The sequence below is a fragment of the Erythrolamprus reginae genome, chromosome 6, assembly GCF_031021105.1.
Source record: "Erythrolamprus reginae isolate rEryReg1 chromosome 6, rEryReg1.hap1, whole genome shotgun sequence".
Taxonomy (NCBI): Eukaryota; Metazoa; Chordata; class Lepidosauria; order Squamata; family Dipsadidae; genus Erythrolamprus; species Erythrolamprus reginae.
Window position 1 is genome coordinate 66580378 of NC_091955.1, and position 19320 is coordinate 66599697.

Genomic DNA, 19320 nt, shown 5'->3' on the forward strand with positions numbered 1-19320 from the left:
TAATGTCTGAGATGTGATATGGGTTCCAAACGGATGAGCTGTATTCAAGGATGGGTCTGGCGAAAGTTTTGTAAGCTCTGGTAAGTAGTGTGGTACTAATACTTGACATGATTTTGATGCTATGCCTCTGTTTATACAACCAAGGATTGTATTAGCTTTTTTGACTGCTGCTGTACATTGCTGGCTTATAGTTAAGTGAAGGTCCATAGGATTCCAAGGTCCCTCTCACAGTTCTTGTTTTTGAGCCAGGCTTTGCCTGATCTGTACCTCTACATTTGGTTTTTCCTGCTGAGGTATAAAACCTTACTTTTCTCTACATTAAATTTCCAGATTGTTGGATACAGCCCATTGTTCAAATCTGTCCATATATTTTTGCATCCTGAGCTTCTCTTCTGCGGTGTTGACAGTTCCTACCAGCTTAGTGTCATCTGCAAATTTGACGTGTTTCTGTTCTGTTCCATCATCTAAGTTATTTATGACGATATTGAAGAGAACTGTGGTACCCCACTGCTTACTTCCCTCCATGTAGGTATACTACTATTAAGGATGATACATTCAGTATGGTTTGTCAGCCAATTACAAATCCACCTGATAGTGATGCTGTCTATCCCACATTTTTCTAGCATACTGAGAAATAGATTGCAGTCTACTTTGTTAAATGCCTTGCTGAAAACTAAGTATAGTATGTCCACAGCATTTTGCTGATCTATTAATTTAGTTACTTTCTCAAAAAAAATGAAAGAAGATTGATTTGGCATGATCTCTTTTTAACAAACCTATGCTATGTTCTGCCTGACTGGCTCAGGCAATGCGTAACAGTCCAAGGAAAAGAAATCAAACACACACATGCTCTGCTAATCAGCAAACTTGTATTAGATAAACAAAAAAGGTTTACTCAAAAAACAGTTCTTAGTGTCCGAAAACAATGCAAGGCTTACTTCAGCCGCATACAAAAACACAGGAAAAAACAAACAAAGACAACCTGGAATGAGCAAAGACGTTTCAGGAGTCCTTTTGAATCTTTGGAGCAAACAGCATGTCCCAGAGTTTTCACCTCCCACTTGTCTGAAAAAACTGGGTTGAAAACTCCAACGGCATGGAACAGAAACTTCACAGCAGGAACCACAAAATAACACAGATAAACAGCCACAGTTTGCCTTGGGCCGTTGTTCCCTTTTATACCTTTAGCCCTCATTAAAGGAACCACACCCAGCCCTCAGTATAAGAACCACACCCAGCCCAGGTGTTTCTATAATGACTTGTAATACTCCTTAAAGCGATCCCTTCTTTGCATAGCTCTTCGGCTACGCAGATCAATATATTGATCTGCAGAAGAACCCAGGGATGAAAGACTGTCTGAGGGACTGCATGCCAAATCCCCTGGGCTGTCTGCTGAATCCTGCGTCCCAGTGGCCTCGTCCTCCTGGCTGTCTGCCACGTCTTCCTGGCTGTCTGCCACATTTTCCTGGCTGTCAGCCAGGCTTTCACATTCACTTTGTGCCATGTCTCTCCCATCTGTGGGAGCAACGGCTGGCCCAGGCCCAAACACAACATGCTGGGTTTTAGTTATAACTTCATTTTTAGATGTTTGCAAATGTGTTTTTTTCAGTATCCTTTCCAGTATCTTACCAGGTATTGACGTTAAAGTGATTGGTCTGTAGTTTCCTGGGTCTGGTTTTTTTTTCCTTTTTTGAAAATGGGAACCACATCCGCTGTTTTCCAATCTTCAGGTAATTCTCTGGTCTTCCAGGATTTTTGAAAGATTTGATTCAATGGTTCTGAGTTAACATCTGCCAGCTCCTTCATCAGATCCGGGTAATTTATATTAATCAAGGTCAGATAGGTGTTCTCTAACTACTTTCTTCCTTATTTTAATTTTTATTTCTAGTCTGTCTTGATTCTGGTAGGTTGGGCTTTAATTTCTTTTTGTATGAAGAGTGATGCAATGAATGAGTTAAGCAACTCTGCTTTCTCTCTACTGTCTGTTACTTCCTTGCCATCTTCCGTTTTAAGTGGACCTATATGTTGAAATAAATGTTTTTTTAAAAATTATTTTTGATATTTATTTCAAGTCTTTGTTCTTTCTGAGCCCTAGCTTTCCTGACATCATCTTTGCAGATTCAAGCTATATGTGGATATTTCCCCTTAGTTATGTGTCCTTCTTTCCATTTTTTGTATTTGGTCTTTTTGTTTTTCAATTTATCAGAAAGAGCTTTGTGCAACAACGTTGGTTTCATCTTGGATTTCTTGTTTTTATTTTTCATAGAAACATAGAAGACTGACGGCAGAAAAAGACCTCATGGTCCATCTAGTCTGCCCTTATACTATTTCCTGTATTTTATCTTAGGATGGATCTATGTTTATCCCAGGCATGTTTAAATTCAGTTACTGTGGATTTAGCAACCACGTCTGCTGGAAGTTTGTTCCAAGGATCTACTACTCTTTCAGTAAAATAATATTTTCTCAGGTTGCTTTTGATTTCCCCCCCACTAACTTCAGATTGTGTCCCCTTGTTCTTGTGTTCACTTTCCTATTAAAAACACTTCCCTCCTGAACCTTATTTAACCCTTTAACATATTTAAATGTTTTGATCATGTCCCCCCTTTTCCTTCTGTCCTCCAGACTATGCAGATTGAGTTCATGAAGAATTTCCCGATACGTTTTATGCTTAAGACCTTCCACCATTCTTGTAGCCCATCTTTGGACCTGTTCAATTTTGTCACTATCTTTTTGTAGGTGAGGTCTCCAGAACTGAACACAGTATTCCAAATGTGGTCTCACCAGCGCTCTATATAAGGGGATCACAATCTCCCTCTTCCTGCTTGTTATACCTCTAGCTATGCAGCCAAGCGTCCTACTTGCTTTTCCTACTGCCCGACTACACTGCTCACCCATTTTGAGACTGTCAGAAATCACTACCCCTTGAGACTGTCAGAAATCACTACCCCTAAATCCTTCTCTTCTGAAGTTTTTGCTAACACAGGACTGCCAATGCAATAATTTACAATTCTATGCATGGTATGGTTTTTTATATTAATGGGTTTTTAATTGTTTCTAACATCAGACTACTATTGTACACTGCTTTATTGTTGCTGTTAGCCGCCCCGAGTTTCCGGAGAGGGGCGGCATACAAATCCAATAAATAAATAAATAAATAAACGAATGAATGAATGAATGAATGAATAAATAAATAAATAAAAAATAATAAATAAAAAAATAAATGAATAAATAAATACTCAGATTGAGGATTCTTTTTCCCCAAGTGCATTATTTTACATTTGGAAACATTAAACTGCAGTTTCCATTGCTTTGACCATTTATCTAGTAAAGCTAAATCATGTAACATATTACAGACCCCTCCAGGAATATCAACCCTATTGCACACTTTAGAGTCATCAGCAAATAGGCAAACCTTCCCTACCAATCCTTCCCCTATGTCACTCACAAACATATTAAAAAGAATAGGACCCAGAGTGGTATTGTATTGGACAGGGCTCTTATAATGATATTTTTTAAAGTTTCCAATGCTATTTCCATCATGGAAGAAAATATGTAATAGTTATTGAATAGCTTTAGATTGTTACTGCGAGAAATTCTCTTGCTTGAAAGACCTCCAAATCACCAAATACCTTTCATTTTCAAAAGCAGCTTTGCAGCACCTCAGTTATGGCCAAGCTTTTTGACGTGCTGTATAAACAGGCAGTACAAACATTTGGAAGACCTGTGCAGTGATTTCACACAAACAATAATTTGTGTGAAGTGCCTCTTCAGAAGTGGGAGTGTTACGATGGCAGAGAGAGTCATGTGAGGTGGCAAAATGATTGCTCCCAATTTGCTGTCTTGCAAAATCAAATTGTAGCAGATTGTTTTCTTTTACTCCTGCATGAATGCTAAGAAAACAAGGATACATTGCAAATATCTTATTGTAACATATGATTAAAAATGAAACGTTAAACAAATGAATTAAATGTATGGCCCTCGAGACTAGCTGTATCACCCTACATTTGCATAGCCTTCTTTTTTGCAACTTTCTTTTATGTACATTGAGACCATATGCATCAAAGAAAATTCCTTGTGTGTCCAATCACTATTGGCCAATAATGAATCCTATTCTATTCTATTCTATTCTATTCTATTTCTGAACCTCATTATCATTTTTCGTACAACTGAAATGAAGAGTACAACTACGCAGAGATCTGAATTTGAAGGGGAAAATGAGATTTGAAACATCTAGAGCAGGGCTGTGAGACTTCAGTAACCGAGTTGTCGAAGCGTGGAACTCATTACCGGACTCCATAGTGTCATCCCCAAACCCCCAACACTTTACCCTTAGATTATCTAAGATTGACCTATCCAGATTCCTAAGAGGTCAGTAAGGGGTGAGTACAAGTGCACTAGAGTACCTTCCGTCCCCTGTCCTATTGCTCTCCTATATCTCCTATACCTTTCTTCTATTCCTATATCTCTTCTTCTATTCTTTCATTGATATGTTCTACTACTATATCTTCTTTTCTATTATTTCTTAGATATATTTTACTATGAGTATCTCCTCTATAACCTTCATCATGTATTTTACTATGTGTATATAGATATATACCCACTAAATCCCTCATTGTGTATTGGACAAAATAAATAAATAAATAAATAATAAAATAAATAAACTCTGGCCCAAGAGCTGAATGAGTCACGAGCTGGTCACGCCCAGCCCTAGTTTAGCGAAGGGGAAAAAATTTACAATATGTCATGTGATACTGCCGTGACGACGTGAGTTTGAAACCCCGGATCTAGAGCACCGATGTAGCATCTGTTGGTAATAACCTGAAGAAGCAGTGGTCCCAGAGCAACTGTTGCATAATTCCAAGGATCTATCCATTTGGTTTAGAGAGGTGTTTTCAAATGCTACACGAGGGCTCACCCGTGTTACTTTTACTTCCAAATCTGGTTTTCTGCACATAATAAGTAGATAGTGACCTAGGCTCAGTGGTGGGATTCAACCGGTTAGTACCACTTCAGCCAAACTGGTTGTTAAATTGCTGGCTGGCCCCTCCCCTCCTCACCCTTCCAAGAGTCCCCACGCAGCCAGTTTGTGCTCCCAGGAAGCTGCAGAGAGTCCTACTAGGCCCAAAATTGGGTGCAAAGGGTGCAGCATACCCATTTCATCCTATTTTTGCTCCCAGAAGGCTGCAGGTATGCCTACTAGGCCCAATACAGGACATGAGGGTGTGAGGTGTGGTCCCCTGGTGGCTCATGTTTGCTTCCAGGAGGATACAGGGAGGCCTACTAGGCCCAAAATTGGGTACAGGGGGTGCAGCATGACCCACTTCATCCTATTTTTGCTCCCCAAGGCTGCAGGGATGCTTACTAGGACAAAAACAGGTTGCAGGGGGTGCAGCCCTGCTCCCTGTGGTCTGTTTTTGCTCCCGGAAGGCTGCAGGTATGCCTACTAGGCCCAATATGGGGCATGAGGGTGTGTGGTGTGCTCCCCTGGTGGCTCATGTTTGCTTCCAGGAGGATACAGGGAGGCCTACTAGGCCTAAAATTGGGTGCAGGATGGGTACAGCATGACTCCGCCGCAGCTCATTTTTGCTCCCAGGGGCTGCAGGGATTGCTTACTAGAACCAAACTGGTTGCAGGGGGTGTGGTGCTGCCCCTTCTATGGCCCATTTTGGCTCCTGGGAGGCTGCAGGGTTTTATTTATTTATTTACATTTATAGGCTGCTCTTTTCTAGTGGACTCAGGGCAGCATACAAGATAAGAACAATTACAAATTACAAAATTTAAAAACCCAAGTTTTCGGAGAGGGGCGGCATATAAATCCAATAAATTGAATTGAATTGAATTGAATTTAAAAAAAACATTCAACCAGCATATATCCGATACCACAAGCATACTATCTGACGGAGCAAAATGTTCATACTCAATGACCTCCGGCAAAGGCGTGTTTTAAAGCCTTTTGAAAGGCCAGGAGGGTGAGGGTGGTACAAATCTCTGGGGAGAGTTGCCTACTAGGCCAAACATGGGGCCTGAGGGGTGTGGCATGGGCCTCCACAGCCCATTTTCGGTTCCAAGAGGCTACAGGCGGGCCCACTAGGCCCAAAATGGAATTATTATTTATTAGATTTGTATGCCGCCCCTCTCTGAAGACTTGGAGCAGCTCACAATAGACAATATACAGAGTACAAATACCATGGTTGATGGTATTGGGAATGCGGGGTGGTGGTGGTGCGCTCCCCCCCAGCCCATTTTTGCTCCCATGGAGGTGCAGGAGGCTGAGTGCTACCTGTCGTACCCCATGACCACACCCACCATGGCCACGCCCACCCAGCTGGTCATTAGGGCAGAGAATTGGTTGTTAAATTATTTGAATCCCACCACTGCCTGGGCTTCACTTCTCACTACACCATAGTAGGCCTATTGTTTGTTGATACAGTACATCAAACCATAAACCATGTGATGCAGTAAGTGAAAGGCAAGAAAATGTGTTCTGAATGAGTGAGATGAGTGTTCAGCTGTGACAGTGGTTTTGCATTTCATCCTAAGTCACAGTCTGTTTTAACCATGGCTTAGCAAGACATAATGGCCACTGCATCTTCATGGCACCGGACCAGAATATCTCCGGGACCGCCTTCTGACACACGAATCCCAGCGACCAGTTAGGTCCCACAGAGTTGGCCTTCTCCGGGTTCCGTCAACTAAACAATGTCGTTTGGCGGGACCCAGGGGAAGAGCCTTCTCTGTGGCGGCTCCGACCCTTTGGAACCAACTCCCTCCAGATATCAGAGTTGCCCCCACCCTCCTAGCCTTTCGTAAGCTCCTTAAAACCCACCTCTGTCGTCAGGCATGGGGGAATTGATACTTTCCCTCCCGCTAGGCTTATAAAATTTATGCATGGTATGCTAGTATGTATGATTGGTTTCTAAATTGGGGTTTTAAATTAACTTAAATATTAGATTTGTTTACATTGTATTATTATTGCTGTGAGCCGCCCCGAGTCTGCGGAGAGGGGCGGCATACAAATCTGATTAATAAATCTGATTAAGAAATAAATAATGACATACAAGGCTGAGCTATCAACCACAATGACTAGGTTCTAACAAAGGCGAAGCCAAAAGCAAAAGTGGCAGACACATATTGTAGAGTAGCATAACATCTCTATACATACATCTATAATTGGGAATCTATAAGTATTATACATGTGTAATTGGGAATACCAAATGGACTTTATCAATTCATCCAGTGAAGGGCTACCGCATTTTTTACTAACACACTGTGGGCGTGGCTTATACAGGACGCCCTGCACTTTCTTTCAACATCTTTCAGTGCAAATTGGGGACTCTGGGGTGGAGCTCCATTTTTGCTACTCCACTGCGTTCCCCCCAGTCCGGGCAGTAGCCCACCCCTGAACTCATCCAAGTAAATGGTTGCACTGCAAATTTCCATAATTACAACAGTTCAATTAAAACAATTAATCAGGGATTCTAGCTAAAATCTTTCCATGCCCTCTACAGTTTGACTGACTCAAGAAGACAGACTACGGAGGATTATCTGAAGATTCTGGTGGCCATTTCAGTTTTTAACTTATGCTTTCTGTGCCCTTAGCTGCTTCTCCAGAAACAGTGCTATAGCTTCTGCAGCAGGGGTGAGTTCTATTTTACCTCGCTGCCGGTCCACTTCCTCCTGCACTGTGTGGGCGCATGAGTGCTTTGCATGCACATTTGCAGTGGCAAAAAAAAGAAGAAGTCTCAAACCATGATGGTGACACATGCAGAGTGCTGGAAACTCGGCTTCTGCATATCTCCGGGATCGCCTTCTGCCGCACGAATTTATTTATTTTATTGATTTATTGGATTTGTATGCCGCCCCTCTCCGCAGACTCGGGGCGGCTAACAACAGCAGTAAAACAGTATAACAAAATCCAATACTAAAAAACAGTTAAAAACCCATTATATAAAAACCAATCATACATACAAACATACCATGCATAAAATTGTAAAGGCCTAGGGGAAAAGTGTATCTTAGTTCTCCCATGACTGGCGGCAGAGATGGGTTTTAAGCAACTTACGAAAGGCAAGGAGGGTGGGGGCAATTCTAATCTCTGGGGGGAGTTGGTTCCAGAGGGTCGGGGCCGCCACAGAGAAGGCTCTTCCTCCAGGTCCCGCCAAGTGACATTGTTTGGTTGACGGGACCCGGAGAAGACCCACTCTGTGGGACCTAACTGGTTGCTGGGATTTGTGCAGCAGAAGGCGGTCCCTGAGGTAATCTGGTCCGGTGCCATGAAGGGCTTTATAGGTCATAACCAACACTTTGAATTGTGACCGGAAACTGATCGGCAACCAATGCAGACTGCGGAGTGTTGGAGTAACATGGGCATATTTGGGAAAGCCCATGTTTGCTCTCGCAGCTGCATTCTGCACGATCTGAAGTTTCCGAACACTTTTCAAAGGTAGCCCCATGTAGAGAGCATTACAGTAGTCGAGCCTCGAGGTGATGAGGGCATGAATGACGAATCCCAGCGACCAGTTAGGTCCCACAGAGTTGACCTTCTCCGGGTCCCGTCGACAAACAATGTCGATTGGTGGGACCCAGGGGAAAAGCCTTCTCTGTGGCGGCCCCGGTCATCTAGAACCAGCTCCCCCCAGAGATCAGAACTGCCCCCATCCTCCTCGCCTTTCGTAAGCTCCTTAAAACCCACCTCTGTCGTCAGGCATGGGGGGACTGAGATATCCTTTCCCCCTAGGCCTATACAGTTTATACATGGTAGGTTTGTGTGTTTGCTTGTTTGGTTTTTAATAAGGTTTTTTTAAGTTATTTTAAATATTAGATTTGTTATATGCTGTTTTTCTTATTGTTCTTAGCCGCCCCGAATCTACGGAGAGGGGTGGCATACAAATCTAATAAATAAATAAATAAAATAAAATATGCACAAAAAAGCGGGTGAAGCAGGAAAAAAAATCCATTTTTTTAAAATGGGGGTGCCCATGGATCAGCACCGACCAAACCAGTTATGTTACATTATTATGACTTCACCAGTTTGGGTGAACTGGGTGGAACCCATCTCTGTTCTGCAGCCATAAAATTTGCAGGCTGTGATGTTCAGGGGAGAGATTAGCCTGACTTTCTGTGCTACTAGTGGTGTGCAGCTGGGGGAGGCTGTGTCTTTGTGAACTTTACCTTTGCCACATGTCAATTGTGTCACCGAGTAGGCCTTGGTGAGCCTCCTTTGCTTCTCTGCCTTTTCTCTCTCCTTCCCTTTACCATGTGGGCTGATCGTGGCTCAAACTTTTAATTCAGATGGTAATTGAAATAATAATACGGGCAGAACCCTTCTGTCTCTGATACTGCAGCTGGCTTTATGGAGCTATGAATAGCTCTGAGTCACGCTCTGGAGATGGTTTTGCTTCCAATCGTTTGTTTTGTTTTGGGGGTGGGCTTTTTTTTTTTTTGGTACTTTTCTAATGACTATTAACGAAAAGAGAGGGGGGAAATCACACCCTCTTCTTTCCTCAATGTATCCAATTAGAGACGTGTTTATACAATTGCTATTTAAGCAGAATGGCATGAGATAACCTAAAGAGATCAGTCTATTGATAACGACCGTAAAGACAGATGGAGACTGTTGGCCTAGTTTTGGTATATTTATAATTATTTTTTAAAACACACATTTGGTTGCATTCCTCTCTCTGTACCTTTCATATGCCACTTGGCTGAACAAACCAAGATCCTGGTTTAACACATGCTTGGCATTTTTTGATAGCTTCATTTATTTGTATCTTGCTATCTCCCCAGTCTTTTGAAATAGCAATAGCAATTGCATTTAAACTTATATATTACTTTACAGTGCTTTACAGCTGTTTCTAAGCAGTTGTCGAAGCGTGTTGTCGAAGCGTGTCGAAGCGTGTTGTCGAAGCGTGGAACTCATTACCGGACTCCATAGTGTCATCCCCCAACCCCCAACACTTTACCCTTAGAATATCTATGGTTGACCTATCCAGATTCCTAAGAGGTCAGTAAGGGGCGAGTACAAGTGCACTAGAGTGCCTTCCGTCCCCTGTCCTATTGCTCTCCTATATCTCCTAAACCTTTCTTCTATTCCTATATCTCTTCTATTCTTTCCTTGATATGTTCTATTACTATACCTTCTTTTCTATTATTTCTTACATACATACATACATACATACATACATACATACATACATACATGAAGAGACAACAGCCATTATGATCTCCGGAACATTTTAAAATTTATTAAAAACTACTAAAATTAACTAAGCTTTTGTTAGTCCTCTACTAACATCATCAGTTTTAAAATTCCCATTGAAGACATTTGATTCAATGGGGATTTTAACACTCTGATGACGTTAGTAGAGGACTAATGAAACCTTAGTTAATTTTAGTAGTTTACAGAGAGTAAGCATATTGTCCCCAACAATCTGAGTCCTCATTTTACTGACCTCAGAAGGATGGAAGACTGAGTCAACCTTGAGCTGCTGAGAATCGAACTGCCAAACTGCTGACAGTTGGCAGTCAGAGGAATTAACCTGCAATACTGCATTTTAACCACTGGGCCACCTTGGCTGATTTCTCCCAGTTTGTCCGGACTGTGACATCCAGAATTCTTAGTCAACATAAGAGATGTAATCCAAACAACAGTTCGAAGATAACATGTTGGGCAAGATGGGGATACATAGATTAACATGTTGTGTAAACTATAGTACAGTGTTCCCTCGACTTTCGCGGGGGATGCGTTCCGAGACAGCCCGCGAAAGTCGAATTTCTGCGAAGTAGAGATGCGGAAGTAAATACACTATTTTTGGCTATGAACAGTATCAGAAGCCTTCCCTTAACACTTTAAACCCCTAAACTGCAATTTCCCATTCCCTTAGCAACCGTTTAGATTATTACTCACCATGTTTATTTATTAAAGTTTATTAAAAAAATATTTATTAAAGGCGGACAAAAGTTTGGCAATGACACATGACGTCATCATGCAGGAAAAACTGTGGTATAGGGGGAAAACCCGCAAAGTATTTTTTAATTAATATTTTTGAAAAACCGTGGTATAGACTTTTCGCGAAATTCGAACCCGCGAAAATCGAGGGAACACTGTAATAACTGAGCAAACATTGGGTTTGGAATTTCTGTGAAAATTGCATAAAAACTACATCCCAACCAAATGTGCAATTCACAGATATGAAATCTCTTCATTGCTTCCCCCCCCCACCACCATGTTATTCTTATACTAATAAAAGTTGATTTAATTACTGCATCTAATTACTGTTCTACAAAATTGCCTTAACCAGTTCTCCTATTATATAACCTCTAAAGAAATCTTAGAGATTTTACTACTCTAGGATCTTAATTCTATCCCATTGTTTGAATGCCAGTACCAACTAGCATTCAAAAGAACCGTGGTAGTATTTAAGGTTTATAAATTATGAAATTATGAGTTTTAATCTTCTTGTCAGCATGAAACCAGCTTTGGAAAAAATGTCTATGGAGATTCTCAATTATTCAGATTATGGGTATAGCCAGGTTCCAAATTGTTACCAGTTTGCACACGTGTGCGTGCAGAAACTTCTGGGCATGTGCAGAAGCATCCTGGGCAGGTGGGCGGAGTCTCCCATTGCCGCTACTATAGGTTCACAGAACCGGACCAAACTGAAATCAACCCACCAGGTATCACAAAGTACTTTTCCTTTTCTTGTGTTTTTCCCCAGAACTGAAGAGGTTTTTGGATAAGAAGTGAAATGTTTTCGAGGAGAAAACCAAGAAAGTCCACTTGCCTTTTGGAAAAGCATCTTTGGGATACTTTTGGGAGTTATCCCCACTGGGTTATTATTCTGAGGAAAATTAAAAATGGGGTATTATGTATACACTGCCTTCAATTTTACAAAAATTAAAATGAGATCAAATTAATAATAAAAAATAGAAGCATCATTTGAATAGCACATGTTTGGTTATTGTATTTGCACTTTAAAAACTGTTCTGTCAAGCTCTCTGGTAGACTCCTCCCGAAAATTCACAGATACAAATTTCAGACACACACACGTTTGAAAATTCAAAACAATGTTCTTTATACTGAAAATTCAAATAAACTAAGCACTCTTTTTGTATAGCAAAGAGCACTCGTCTCCAAACAAATTGGTAATTTGTACAAGTCCCTTATCAGTTCTGAGATACTTAGCTTGCAGCTGTGAGGCAATTCACAGTCCCTCTTTCACAAAGTGAAACACACTTGGCTCTGGTTTAGTTTCAAAGCGGGGGAAAATCAACGCACAAAGGTCGAAGTAAGCAAGGCAGGCACGAAACATAACGATCAGATAATCCTCCACAATGGCCAAACCCACAGGCTGCTATTTATAGCAGCCTCACTAATTACCACAGCCCCACCCAACCACAGGTGGCCTCATTTTCTTTGATAATAATCTCTCAGTTGTTGCTGCCTATGCATCGCTCTCCGCATGCGTGGCTGTATCATTAACTCTTGTTCCGAATCCAAGGAGGAGCTAGATAATTGATCTCCTTCTGACCTGTCTGCCACACTCTCTTCCTCCCTGTCACTCATGTCTTCTTGGTCAGAGGAGCCTTCATCAGCAGATTCCACCGGGAGCAAAACAGGCCTGCGGCATGTGGATGTCTCCCCCGCATCCACAGTCCTTGGGGCAGGAGCGGGGCCACAGCTAACCACAACAAAAAAGGATGGGATTTAATTATCAGAGTTTGGAGAAGGAGTGCAACAGTGTGGAATAGCAACATAAAATGGAAATAAAAAACAAAACAAAGACACAGAAAAGCAAGGGGAGTTACTTGACAAAACAAAACAAATAAAATAAATGAAGACACAAAAAAGTAAATAAAGAAACATAAAAAATATATAAAGTAAATAAAGAAAAATACACAGAAAAGCAAGGGGATAGACATATTTGACAAAATAAAACCAACAAAATAGAGAAGAACAGCTTGCAAAAATTGTTTCTAGTCAGACAGATTTAACCTAAGCCTATTCTAACTCAAAAGTAAACTCTTTCAAATCCACATCTAAGTTTTAACTTCAGCCTGCAGTTGTACCAGCCAAAATTAATATTTGAATATATTGCATACGCCACACACTGTATGTTCCTCTTGGGAATTGTCAAAAATGTGGGGTGGTTGGAATCTAGGGATCTCTATTAAATTGTTATTCTCAGGTGAACATTTCCAAGGATAAGGGTGAAGAATAGATGACCACAGCAGTTCAACTCACGCTGCACGAATCCCAGCGACCAGTTAGGTCCCATAGAGTGGGCCTTCTCCGGGTCCTGTCAACTAAACAATGTCGTTTGGCAGGGCCCAGGGGAAGAGCCTTCTCTGTGGTGGGCCCGGCCCTTTGGAACCAACTCCCCCCAGAGATTAGAATTGCCCCCACCCTCCTCGCCTTTCGTAAGCTTCTTAAAACCCACCTCTTCCATCAGGCATGGGGGAACTGAGATATTCTTTCCCCCTAGGCCTTTACAATTTATGCATGGTATGTTTCTATGTATGTATGTTTGGTTTTATAATAAGGTTTTTTTTTAGTTGTTTTAGTATTGGATTGTTACATGCTGTTTTTTATCACTGTTGTCAGCCGCCCTGAGTCTACGGAGAGGGGCGGCATACAAATCCAATAGATAGATAGATAGATAGATAGATAGATAGATAGATAGATAGATAGATAGATAGATAAATAAATGGCATTTCCAAAGGGAGAGAGAGGAAGCGAGGGAGGAAGTGAGGGAGAGAGGAAGAGAGAGGGAGGGAGGGAAAGAGGGTGGGCGAGAGAGGGAGAGAGAGGTTTCTGAAACCTAAATCAAATCAGGTTTCACCTACCTGTCAGTATCATATATTTTAAATGAGCCATTATTCTAGATTATTAATTCTGTAGGTAGGGAAGGAATGGCAATTTATTCAAGATTAATGGAATTGAGGATATGGTCATATTACAAGTGGCCTCAGCACTCCAGCATTTCAGCAAGCAGAGAAAAATGTTGTGAGAGCTATTCTAATTATACATTTCTCTCCAGCCTGTGAAGTCACAAAATGAAGTACTGACAGCCGATGACATCATAGATCCATGGTAACTTCTGCTTCCTCCACTGTTAAAGAGACACATACATAACAAGGATTAAATTCAGATGCTTCAATAGGCCATTAAATAGTGTTGAAGCCAACACCACTGGCTCTACAGTCGACAGGGCTGGTTTAACCAGTGGAGAAGAACTGGGAGCTATCTTGGGGCTGTCTTGGGAAGGATGCAAATGTTCTAGATGTCGGTTGTCTGTCTAAAATGCCACGCCCACCTCTTGCCAGCTGCTCACACACCCGAGCCCTAAAAGATGATGAAGAAGAAATCCAGCCCTGTTACCACCATCATGTTCCAACTACTCCAGGAGACCACGTCAAGAATCACAGCAGCTCTGGAGACAACCAGATGAAAAATTCAAGCGACCCGCCTACCTCTTCCTTGAAAGGGCTGGTAAAAAACAAGAATCGTGGTGCGTCAAGACAACACGAAGGGAAAAACAGAAATAACAAGAAGAAAATGTCCAGGCAGAACCTCGTCCTGGAAGAAGTGTCTCTGTCTCCAGAACCCTTAGGCTTGAGTTTGGAGTTTCAGGAGCCACTCTACAAAGAGGCAACAGTTTCTGCTAATTTATCAGATGATGACGATGATTGGAGAGAAAAATTTCCACCCTCTTCCTACGATAAAGCGCATTTATCCAGGATCTGTAATGTCACCCAGTGTGATCCTTTTGATTACAATTCAACCATTCTTTCAGGGATTGAAACGTTCTCTTCGTGGCCGTTCAATGATAATGAACCATGCATTGGGTGCCCTTCGCATGCCAAAGTCACAGAAAGCTACACTTCCCACGAAGAACCTATCGAGGAAGTAGTGGATTACGTGTCCTCTCAGTTGAGTTATCAAGAACTTAGAGACGAGAACTCCATGCTGAGGAGGAAGATGAAAAGGATACAGAACTTCTCGGAGAGTCAGACCCAGATGGTACGGAACCTTGAGAGGACGCTGCAAGCCACGATGAACAAGGAGGAGAAAGAGGCTCAAGACTTGGAAGTCCTGATGCAGCAGGCGGAACAGAACCTGCAGTGTATGACCCAGAGAGCCCTGAAGGCCGAAAGCAATATGGAGAAGATGAAGCAAGAAATGTCCTTCCTTCAGGCAGAGTTGACCTGCTACAAAGTAGAGAACGAAAGCCTGCGATCGGGCCAGTCTTCTAATATGGGGGCGGTGAAACAGCATGTGGACATTGCTTTGCAAAACCTTCTTAGGGTCACCAGCCATGCTCATGCTACGATTCACCAGTTGGTCTTTGGGGCAGAAACGCTGACACTTGTGGCTGACCTGCTTAAATCTGTAGGTAGAATGTCAGAAGTCGAAAAGGAAGAAGAAACTACTTAGGGGGGGCTCTCTTGCCTATGAGTGTAATGCTCCTGTAGTGCTCTTGGGGCTTAAACCATTTGCTCTCATAATGTATGGCTTCAAATAAGTAAGCTTTCTCTTTTCCCCAGAAGTACTTTTATTACATAATGGAATATTAATTTTATACTTTAATGCCTTGGCTGCTCTTTCAAAGCTACATTGTACAAAATGTATAGTAGATCCCAGGACTTCTTTCGGTTTACTGCTCAAAACTGAGAGTTAGCATCAAAGTTAATGTGTTTTGAAAATAGGTGGGGTTTTTTTTCTTAACTGAATAGTTGCTGAAAGAAGAACAGTTGATTCATCCAAATTGGCATTATGGTACTTTGTGTGTGTGTGGTGGTGGGCTTTTCTACTCCTAGTCTTCAATTCTACCGTCCACTCCTACCTTCCATAGTTTATGTTTATACAGTAGTACCTCTAGATACGAGCTGTTCCACATGCGAGTATTCCAAGTTACGAGCCGGGATGCGAGCGAAATTTCTGTTCGACACCCGAGCTCAAATTCGGGATACGAGCCGAGCTTCCACTAGGTGGCACAAAAATCTCCTTGCTTCCGGTTATCTCGGTGCGAAAAACAAAGTCTAAAGGCATTCGTTCGAGATGCGAGTTGATCGACTTACGAGCTCGGGTCTGGAACAAATTAAACTCGTATGTCGAGGTACCACTGTATAGAGCGTAGTAAGAAATGGGAGGAGAGTTATTTCTAATGAGAAAGAGCATTCTTTTCAGAATATGTCACTAATATTAAAAGCTGTGGTGGTGCAGTAGTTAAAATGCAGAATTGTAGGCTAATGTCAGCAGTTCAATTTTCACCTGCTAAAGGTTGACTCAGCCTTCCATCCAGTGATGGGCTGCCAAAATTTTTACTGCCACACTGTGGATATGGCTTATTTTGTGGGTGTGTCTTGATGATCATGTGACCGGGTAGGAGTGGCTTGACAATCATGTGACTGGAGGCTGGCTTAAAGGTCATGTGACTGGGTGGGAGTGGCTTACCGGCCAAATTAAGTTTTCAAATAGGTGCTTGGACTCTTCTTCAGTGGATTAAGTCACATTATTGGAATAGCCACGAAAAGGACAAATGATAGACAGCATTATTTGTTGAGGAGCACAGTAACATTTTAAGGTTTTGTATTGAACCCACAATGTTCAGTATGATAACAGATTAGGCAAATAGCTCAACTTTCTTTAATTGTTATAAAAGTTCAGTTCTAGATAAATGATTAAAGTGTTTATGGGTAAAAACATTTTAAAAGTAATTAAGGATCATACTAAGGTACTAGAGAAGGAAGGACAATAAAAAAACTATTAAGTATTCAATAAATAGTGCATAAAAGTACTCCCCCCATTGCGCCCCCTGGTGGCAGCAGCCCATTACTGCTTCCATCCTTCCACGGTTGGTAAAATGCGTACTCAGATTGTTGGGGGCAATTTGCTGACTGTTTGTAAACTGTAAAGTGCTAGGGCTATTACGAATGCGGAGTGTACAGTGGAGTGCTTTTCCTTCTGGCATGTTACCATGTCATCATTCTATTTTTTTTCAAGGGCAATTGCTGATACATGGCCTCATAATAATGAATACAGGTAGTCTTGCTTAACAACCCTAATTGTTCCCAGAAACAATTAGGAGGGGGGGGGGGAAGAATGGCAAATTTGGTGCAGCAGCAGTGATGGTGCAGCAGTGGTGGTGGGGCAGTGGATTGTACTACAAAAGGAGAGAAGTAGAGTGGAAGGCAGCCTAAAGGGGAAAGATGGAGGAGAGAGAGAGGGAAGTAGGAATTGAAGTGCATGCTACAATCAGAAATATGACCAAACTGCTAAGTGCCTGCATTTTGATCATATGACCATTTGTTGAGTGCTGTTGTAATTTTGTATAATTGCTGACCAAATGGTCATTAAGCAAGGACCATCTGTATTGTGCAATGTACTCTGCATTTATGGTATAATATGTCATTGTTAAGGAATGTGCAGAACCCTTGAGTTATCAAGGACATGCGTGGGATTCCATCAGATATCCAAGAGATATGAGTAATTATTCAGCCGTACAAGACAGATACATTAAATTGTATAAAATCGTGTTTACTTTAGAAATAGCACTGTCAAGTTAAACAGTCCGGTCACACACATTCTAATCAGTCAATAGCTCTCAATACAATAATATTATTACAATCCTTTCTTTGTCCTACATATCAGACATACATTACAGCTTACAAATGCATTAAACTACCATCGAACCCTCAGAGCTTGCTACATCAGTCACAGTGAATCAGCAGAAAGAACAGTGAAAGCAGAATCATGCTTTCTGGCTCCCTCTTATGGCAATTTGCAACACTACCTCTTAAAGCTATAGTGCTACAATCATAGAAGCATTCATTGTGAGCTTGTTTATATATTGTAAACCCAACTGTTCTGTACATAGTACTAGCAGTCATTATTTATTATTTCTTTCACAGTTTTTAGATACTACTATAATTAGTATAGACTGCATAGGGTACAGCCAAAAATCTCTATTAAACTCCCATTGATAGAGAGATAATAGAGAGAAGCAAACTAATTGTGTTGGTAAGTTATCCAATTACTACTCTTAGTAGGAGGAGAACCAGGCTAGTCTGGTGGCAAAATTTCAATTTTTTCTGATCTAGCAGACTCCTGTTTCGCCCCGTCAACTCTCCATGATCTGATCAATATTATTTTACAAGGAATTGTCTGGCAATAATTGCTTCTGTTAGTTCTAATAACAGAACTAACCAAATAGAACATGTTTGTGTAACAGAACATGGTTGAGTTGCCTATGATAGTACCTAGCCACATTGTCTTCTGTTTCTAATCATTGGTTCTTCACCAGTGAGTCTATTCTTCACATTATGTATTTAAGTCGTAGCTTCATTATTAAGGCTTCCAGTGAGCAGTCTTAAGTTATGTTATCTAGAACGGAATGGTTTGTTGTTTCTACATCTAAGGCATCCTGAGTCCCCTTGGGATTGGGCAGCATAGAAGTCGAATAAATAAATAAATAATAAACAAATCCTTAACAATATTCTCTGATATATAAATGTGATAAGTACCAAATCCCAGAACATCATGTTCACACAGGTAGTACTATTAGACAAAGGAAATAGTAGCTTTAAGCAGCAGATGGGATACAAAGTTGTCCACCATGTGACCTACCTTTGTTCCCTGAAGTGTAACAGAATGATCCCTTCATTAGTGGTGAAGTTGCATCAACGGTCAAAGAGAAGAGGTACTATCTTCTTCAACTCAAGCAACAAGCCATCTTGAGACAACTTACATAGTATTGTAACTGCTAGAGAAGGGAAAGTTCACATCTCATTCATGCTCATAAAGGGACCACATAGCACAGCCCTTAAGTATTGAGCTGAAAGTGCCATGCGGGTTATTTCAGCCTTCCTTCCTTCCTTCCTTCCTTCCTTCCTTCCTTCCTTCCTCCCTCCCCTTCCCTCCCTCCCTCCCTCCTCCTTTGTTCCTTTGTTCCTTTGTTCCTTCATTCCTTCGTTACTTCGTTCCTTCGTTCCTTCCTTCGTTCCTTCCTTCCTTCCTCCTTCCTTCCTTCCTTCCTTCCTCCTCCCTCCCTCCCTCCCCCTCCCTCCCTCCCTCCCTATACCATGGTTATCCAATCTCCATCCCTCCCCCCTCCCCCTTCCCTCCCCTCCCCTCCTCTCATCTAAGGTGCATATTTATTTACAACTACACAGCTGTGTAAGTGTGCAAGGTTTTTATAAATTATTGTTTCCAAGTACCTGGAAAAAGTTGTATATTGGGGAATAAACAATGTTGGAGAAATAATTTGGAAAAACACTTTGGGCTATACAAGTAACCAGACATTCCACCATAGTATAAAA

The 19320-nt window shown here is 41.5% G+C and overlaps 1 protein-coding gene and 1 pseudogene across 2 annotated transcripts in view; both read left to right on the forward strand.

Moving 5' to 3' along the window:
* KCNJ4 (potassium inwardly rectifying channel subfamily J member 4) overlaps positions 1-19320 on the forward strand; it is a 71131-nt gene that overhangs the window by 30340 nt on the left and 21471 nt on the right. The window lies entirely within an intron of this gene.
* LOC139169019 (endosome-associated-trafficking regulator 1 pseudogene) lies at positions 14303-15436 on the forward strand (annotated as a pseudogene).